The sequence below is a fragment of the Epinephelus lanceolatus genome, chromosome 14 (assembly GCF_041903045.1).
Source record: "Epinephelus lanceolatus isolate andai-2023 chromosome 14, ASM4190304v1, whole genome shotgun sequence".
NCBI classification, from domain to species: domain Eukaryota; kingdom Metazoa; phylum Chordata; class Actinopteri; order Perciformes; family Serranidae; genus Epinephelus; species Epinephelus lanceolatus.
In genome coordinates, this window is record NC_135747.1 from 7,643,922 (window position 1) to 7,651,876 (window position 7,955).

The 7,955-nt window shown below is 40.1% G+C and overlaps 1 protein-coding gene across 1 annotated transcript in view; it reads right to left on the minus strand.

Moving 5' to 3' along the window:
• The window catches only part of LOC144466904 (uncharacterized), a 57,385-nt gene extending 50,240 nt beyond the window's left edge, over positions 1 to 7,145 (minus strand). The window contains exon 1 of the mRNA XM_078174826.1: positions 6,836 to 7,145. The gene's annotated coding sequence lies outside the window, so the exon portion shown is untranslated. The remainder of the gene's footprint in view (positions 1 to 6,835) is intronic.
• Between the last annotated feature and the right edge of the window lie 810 nt (positions 7,146 to 7,955).

Here is a 7,955-nt window from a genome sequence, read left to right on the forward strand (position 1 = left end):
TTTTATGCCGGAATGCAAATTAGATCATGCTAAAATTCATTTTGTTCTAAATCTTCGCAAACAACTAAAACCCATATTCTCAGTTGTGGAAAAAATGTATCTGGCTACAGTGGATTCTTGGACCCTCTGATCTTACCAAATGTAGACTTCAATCCTATTGAAATTAAAGGATTTATTTGCTGTGGAGTAAAAGAGACCCTTTCATGGGTATAGGAAAACCTGGGTCAGCTAGGCTTGAATCAAAGCCATCCACAATACACAGCAATAATGAATTATAAACACACGGCTGTTGAATTTAATGCAACACTGCAGGCGTTGAGTCTCCATGTTTATACTTTGCTGTGTCTACTGTTTATGTAGACTGCACTTTGCAGATGAAAATCAAACTCTGATCTGGTGAGGAAAAAAGCAGTAACAATGACATTTGTATTCAATTTTTAGACAGGCACATCAGTGTGATAATGAAAACACACTGACCAAACACACTTAACAAACAACTTTAAGAGTGAGGAAAATTACTGAACTAAAAATATTAGAAGGCAGCTGCAAAGTTATGGCACACAAAATTTCAGTGTCTGCCCACTGTGAACTGGGTGGGGTCATTTTATGGTGCTGACAAGATCATGATTGCATTTAAGAACTTTCTGTGATAAGCATTGCCTTATAAAACAAACATGTTAAGCACTTGGAGAAAATATTGCAACTTGCAGTTAGACATATGTTTCACTTCAGCCCCCCAGTGCTGTCACTCTCCAGATATAGGACCTAAATCACCAAGTTCCTTTATTTCAAGGAAATCTAAGCTCTCTTGGATACTGAAACAGATGTTTGTGTTCTCCACTCATGCTCATGTGATTTCAGGTCACTCAAAAGCCACTGCAGAGTTTGCCAGGCCTGGCCAATGTGTCAACACTATGGCTTCCCCTCACCACCACAGAGGAAAACACAGTAGCACAGTGGAGTCCTGTTTTCCCTGATACAAGCAGCCAAAACAATGGCAGCAAGGGGAGTTACAAAAGTGAGAAAATTAAGAGTGAAAGTAAAAAAATAAGCCATCTCCAAATGATTTCACTAACTTAAAGCTGCATTTATTTCTTATGCAAGTTGTTATGGCAAACATGTTAGCAACAGACATAGAGAAACACTTGTGTTTGTTTGGTCCTCTGTTTATAGCAACAATTTGGTCTTCACCAACTCCTGACGGAAGCATCAGGCTCTTTAGCTGAAGCTCAACTATGTTCACCACCTAGTTGTTAACTTTGTCTGTCAGCAGTTTGGTGGTGGGTAGGTCATGCACAGTGGGTTTTTTTCATTGAAACAGCTGCCTGTTGCTGCTGCTGCTGCCGCTGCTGCTGCTGCTGCTGCTGCTGCTGGACATGAGATTCATTAGAGCAAAGAGAGTGAACCAAAGCAGTGAAAATAAAAGGACACAAGAGATGCAGAAATGCTCAGTTGTGAATAATTAACTGCAGAGCTGGTTGATAATTCAGTGTGGCTTCATCACTACGAGCCACCCCTTTCACATTACATGTTGTCTTTCATCCATTGTGAATAAGAAATGTTGATAAGTGCAGCTTTAATATACAATTTGTCATGCAGCTTTAAGATCCAGTATGTCTGCAAAATATTATCAGGGACAGTGCAACAGCAGAGAGAAGGAGCTCACAAACTGTAGGGAAAACTTCCTCACTGATGAATTTGATTATTACATAAACTCTCTGGCAAACACCTCCCAAAAATGATCACTAGGTCTCAGCCCAAATCATCTGTACCAAACATGCTTCTGGCATTCCAAAGGAACTCAATAAGTCCATTGTTAAGCTCTTGTCCTTTCAGAAAACCTTTCTCTCTCACTCACTGCATGTTCCATATACTTCAGCCGCATGTGAGATACAGGTCACAGCCTCAATACTGCCATCCCTCCAAACCCAAAGCCCCTATGTGACGAACATCTTTAAAATTATTACATTTTTGTTTGAAGATGAATCAGAAAGTGACAGTAACAACTAGCATCAGTCTTTGTGCTGCTTTACGCTCATTCCATATCGGTGTTGTCAAAAATATTGACTTTTCAATACATGTTGATTCTGAACATTTGAAATGAATATTTTGTCCATATTTGTGCAGGTTTCCTGAAAATTATTTATGGTTAGGGATAAAAATGGAGCAGTACTACCAGAGATCATAGAGGCAGTGTAGTGTAGTTCATGTGAGATACGACCGAGTCATTTAAAAAAATTGAAGACCGTACTGAATTGGTGTTTATAGTGAAAAGAATCCTCCATCCACATGTTGCAATGTATGTATTTACAACGCTGCCTCTGTTTAAATGTACAGTACTACAACCTTGCCTCCATTGCGTTGTCTGTTTCTATGAGAAGCTTTTGACTCCGCCCTCTAGTGCCATCTATGGCTGTATCTTTGCCATCATAAAGGATGCATGGAAGTATGAGGGCAGTGACGTTTACAACGTTTGAAACAGATGTATCTATTTTCATACATAAAGGGAGTATAAATGAGCACTAAGCCTGCATGGCCCATCCAAGTACATCTATTAAAGCGCATGTTTGGGCCGTTTAGCAGAGCGGACAACTATATGTAAAACATCATGATGGCTTACCATGACAAATAGATTTAAAAGATGAGTCATGATCTGTTAGCATGTTTGTTTGTTTTTTCATCTGCTGAGGTCCACTTGTGTGCCACTATGATATGCTGAGTCATCATTTATTCAGTCACCACATTAAGGTGACTGGCTTCAATGGGAACTCGTCGTTTAAGCATTAAGCAGTTTATGTTATACAGTGAGCAGAACACGCTGCACCGTATGGCGCATATAACAGCATATCTCGCTCAGAGGTAGGCTATTATTAGTATTTATTAGTATTTATTGTTAATACTGTCAGTTTGCATTTACACAGCAATATAAACGCTGCAATGTGCCTGTGAGCACTTAGAAGCATGTTCCCAGCTGGACCTCACACAATCATTTACAGCAAAGACCACACACATACACACACACACATAAACATGCACATACATAAACACACACAGTGCAGCACAGCACAAAATTTCATCAACCTCAATGACAGATAGCAGTATAATTGACTGCATGTTACACCAGCTACACCAAGCAGACCTCCTAGGATAGAAAACAAAAGCTGCTAAAAAAAAAAAGAAGAAAAGGTCTTTGTGCACAAAGGGTGGCTGCAATTGGTAAATGTTCACATTGGTTAAGATACTCTAAATACAGAGTTTTAAAAGGTGTCCCTTAAATTATACTGAGCAAAAGCTACAAGACAAAAAACTACTCACACTGACATTTCAGTTAGTGGGGACCAGAGCACAAAGGAGAGTGAAAGATGAATTCACATTCATCAGGTGGTCAGAAACATTACTCTAAACAAACACTAATCTAGCTCTAAATGTGTAAAAACACAATTGTTTGCTGACAAGTTTGCATATCAGCTTAAAAGTTTTGTGTTCACAGCTGGTTTCCACTGCCACAAGTGGCCAAAAAATCTGCTTTAACTCAAGTCTAGATTCTATAAGTCAAATTACAATGAAATACAGACCTTTCCCATACACCCTGAACAAACACTTGCTTTACTCAAAAAAAGAATTTCTGACATAGTGTGATGTCTACATGTGAACATTTTGCCAATACAGACACAGACATCCAACAGGGGCAGTGACATTTGCCCCCCAAAAATATTTTCCAACACCAAAAAAGTTGCATGTGAGCATAATGGAGATCCTGTCACAGTGGCACAGCTGCATTTCTTGTGGCAACCAACTCCTCAGCCACAGTGCAGCTGAAATTACATCATTAAAGATGTTAAATATGTTCCCTACCACCTGTAGACGCTGTGTAGTATTATTTCATTTTTGTTTTAATTGTGTCGTTGCACAGTTCACATTAAGCAAGTGGAATTTGTCCAAAATGATACGCATCTAATAAGAAACCTTAATGTCCAACCACACGTTACGCTCTGGGCTTCATGGGTCATAGTCAACTTGGCTCAACATTAGCAGCTCCCTTAACACTTAATTACAGACTGAAATCCTTGTACATATCAATTATACTGTCAGCAACAGTTATTTATGCTAATGTGCATCAATAAATTCTAAAGACCTGTTTTTTTCTGTGCACAAGACATCACTTCACCAACCGCTGACAAATTTGAAGCTGAGAGATCAGTAAAATAAGTGAAGTCATGGGGGACATGAGTCATTTCTACATTATAATGCAGCGTCTGAGAGTGAGACAACTCTACACTGCCACTCACTGGTGCAGACCTGCACACCCAACCAACCCTCCAACTGGAAGGATGTGACGTGACATATGTGGCACAGATGAGAGGAGGATCAATGATAAAGTATAAAAGAGGGAGGGGGAGGCAGGCCGGGCGGGCAGCTCCTCACAGCTGGTGTGCATTAGTCCGTCTGACACCTAGCAGATGTGTGTTTAAGCATCGTGGCCAATGTCAGCCTGCAGGCTGAGTTCGAGTTTTGAATGTGACACTCATGCACAATTGGTTAGGATTGGAGAGAAACACATGGGGATGGCTTGTAGCAAAGATGGAATATACTATGGGAACAGCTCAGTGAGATCAGTTAGTTGGACAAGTTCATTTCTAAGATTTTTCCCCTGATACACCTTTTAGCCAAGTGGGGGTCCTGTTATCTCTTATCAACGTTAACAAAAACCTGACAACCCATGGACCTGGTGCTTACATACACAGTAGTGTCAATGGTTACTCCTGACTTACATCCCTTGCGAGTTGTAATTATAGATGGTTTGTAGCTGCAACCACCAACTCTATAGGTCACTCTTTTGGTCAGTCGACAAAAATTTCCCCACCTCTTGGCTGGCAAAGTTTTTGCCCTAGGAGCAAATAATCTGGCATGGAGGAAAAGTGTGTGAAGGTGTAAACATAAGTTTTTATGTTTCTGCAATTTGGCAAAAATGGGAAGGGCCTATCGCAAAAAGGCACATAACTTCATAATGGATTTACAGACTTGCCTGAGATTTTATAGAAAGACTGGCCATGAGCAAAAGGACAGCTGGATTACTGTTGACTTTTTCCCAGGTGGCAAAAAAAGGGGCATGACATGGATAATTGCATGTACGTGGTTGCAGTTACAGTATTGCGCATGTTCCCTTAAAAAAGAACATTGGAGCAGTAGTTCTGAGGCTAGACCTTTCTGACAAATGTTCCAACCTTCCAGACATCTGTGCTGCATCATGGAAAAAGGCAAAAAACCTGGACAGAGTTCAGTAGTCATAAAACATACTAATGCTGATTTACACAGTATATCCAAAAACCCTTTGTTAAAAATCCTCCTGATGTAACTCTGCCAGTAACAACATAGATATTAGCTTCGATGGGGAGCTGTTGCATTGTCGTAAGGCTGGTAGTAAATTATGTGAAAATATTTCAAACACATAAAACCGAATCTGGAGCGCACACCAAGTTTCCTCTCGCTTTTGAAAAATGACCAGGTTCTGTTGTATCATAGCAACAGATTACATGCAAACATAAAACTGTGTAAAGGCAGCAGCTCATGAGATTTAATTCCAATGTAATTTTATTATGTTTTGACTTGGGAGTCACAATAAAATAACTTAATTTGTGCATCAAATCCCACATGCACACACAGCAATGAAGACACAGCTGAACTCCTCTGTCTCTGTTTTTACAGTCATGTAGGAAGATTAATGGCTCACACCTGGTTCACTTAACAGTGCAGCCCACCACCCACCCACCCCACCTCTTTTGTCCAATGGAATAAAAAAAAATCCTGGTTCTCCTGATTCTTCTGGCCAGTAGTGTGGAAAACACTTCTCCACACTTTTCCACTCGTGCACTCATTTCAGAGAGGGTGTGGTTTTGGGCTACTGCTGCAGTGGAAACATCTACCCATCCAACTACTCTTCTTTAGAGCTCACATGTGGGTGTGGAGATTTTATACATTTGGATGTGACTGTACCATTACCAAGAGATTCCCTATTTAGATTTGATTGAATGTCCAACAGATCCTTCCAGAATACGAATACAGTGTGAAAAAATGAGCCATTGGAAGATGATCACTGACATTTCGTAAATCTTGACATAACATACAGCATATTTAGCGGCTTAAGATAGGAGACTTAAAATAATCTTTTGCATTATGTGACAGATTAATTACACAAAATCCACAACCTACCATAGAAAGTACATCACAAAGTTTTTATAAAATGACATTTCTGTCCTTACAGGTTCATAGCTCTAACACTGATCTGGAATCACAACTTGAGACTTCAGAAGTAGCGTCTTGGGGATTTTACTTTTATCTCACCACATTTATTTCAGACCTATGCAGTTAATTAAACTCTGTACAAACCAAGAATGTCAAACAGAAGCAAAGCATTTTAAGATTTTTTGAAGAGAAAAAGAGACTACTGGAACACATCCCTCTACACTCACATGCATCGTACATAACATTGCTGAGGTCTCCTCCTTCACCCTAAGTGCGGCTCACCTCTTGCCCTTGCAGCTCTCTCACCACTAAAGTATAGGTTTCACTCATGCTGCTAAACGCATGCTCTCTGATATTTATGACCTATAAGCCAAAATCTCTGTGCAGCCCTGTGATTATGACACCCATCATAAGCTTACATGTTATGACTAGAAACTTTGCTAAGGTCATTGCACTATTTAGAATCAACATACAGTGCAATCAAGGTCAGTCTTTAAAAAAATATAAATAAAGTGTGCCTTTGTAAAGACCAAGCAGAATCCTCTTTCTGCAACATAAATCAACTAAAGAACATTGCAAATTCAAAACTTACCCTGAGCTGAAGCAGCTGTACTCCACTGTATTTGTTTTTGAAGAAAAAAGTAATATTAGTTATGTAAAAGGACTTTTGGTCATTATCCTCTGGGTAAATTCCCCTTGCTGGCTTTTCCAGCACCTCCCAGAGGAAGGCGCCTGGGCAAAGCTGTGATAAGGTCACTGATAAGAGATGTGCAGAGAAAGAGGTCCTGAGTGAAGGGAGGAAATGGTTGAGACAGAAAGAGACAGACACACTCCCGGTCTCAAACCAGACGAGCTGTGGTGCTGAGTTCAAGGCTGGGATGGGACAAACTTCCAAACTTCTGGAGTGCTGCCACCTCTTTCTTCCTCCTCCCACTTTCTGAAGAGAGGAAAAAAAGAAAGAGAGGAGGGTGAGAAGAGGAGAGGAGAGGGTGAGCGGGTAGTAAATGAAAACCAGACACATAGCCCTGTTTGGTCTGGATGTGAGCACTGGGGAGGATGATGTCACAAATCTGGAGTGGGATTTTCTCCTTACCTTTTCCTACATTCTGCCATTTCTCCCTCTACCTCTGTGGGTCCTTTTCCCTTACATTTCATTGTTTGGATGTTCATTGTTACACTATAATGACACTTAAGTAAAAGCATACTGTGGTTTGAGTAACTAGCATAAATTGGTAGAGTAATTTAGGCCACATATGTCTTGAAGATGGTTAATTAATACAACCCAATCGCCAGAAAAAATGTTGGCATTGTACGTTTCTGCAAACCACGGATATGTTACCATGTAGCAATGAAAATTATTTACCTGTCATTAATATTTGGTTATGTTTAGGTACAAAACAAAACAGTTTGCCATGTTAGAAAAAGAAAATGTCATTCACAAATGCTGCAGGAAAAACATAAAAGGATTGCTAAAAGAAAACACCAACGTTCTGTGGCATAAATGCCCCTGGAAAAAGCAAACATGGTCATTAAAAAAAAAAAAAAGACCACTGGAAAAGCGGCAACAGGTTGCTGAAAAACACCTGTGTACAACTACACAAAGGCCACTGGAAAAATGGCAGCAGTGCATTGATAAACACCCATGTTCGGTGGCACAAAAGCCACTGGGAAAGCAGTAAAAGGGTTGCTAAAAAAAGATACCTATGTTTGGC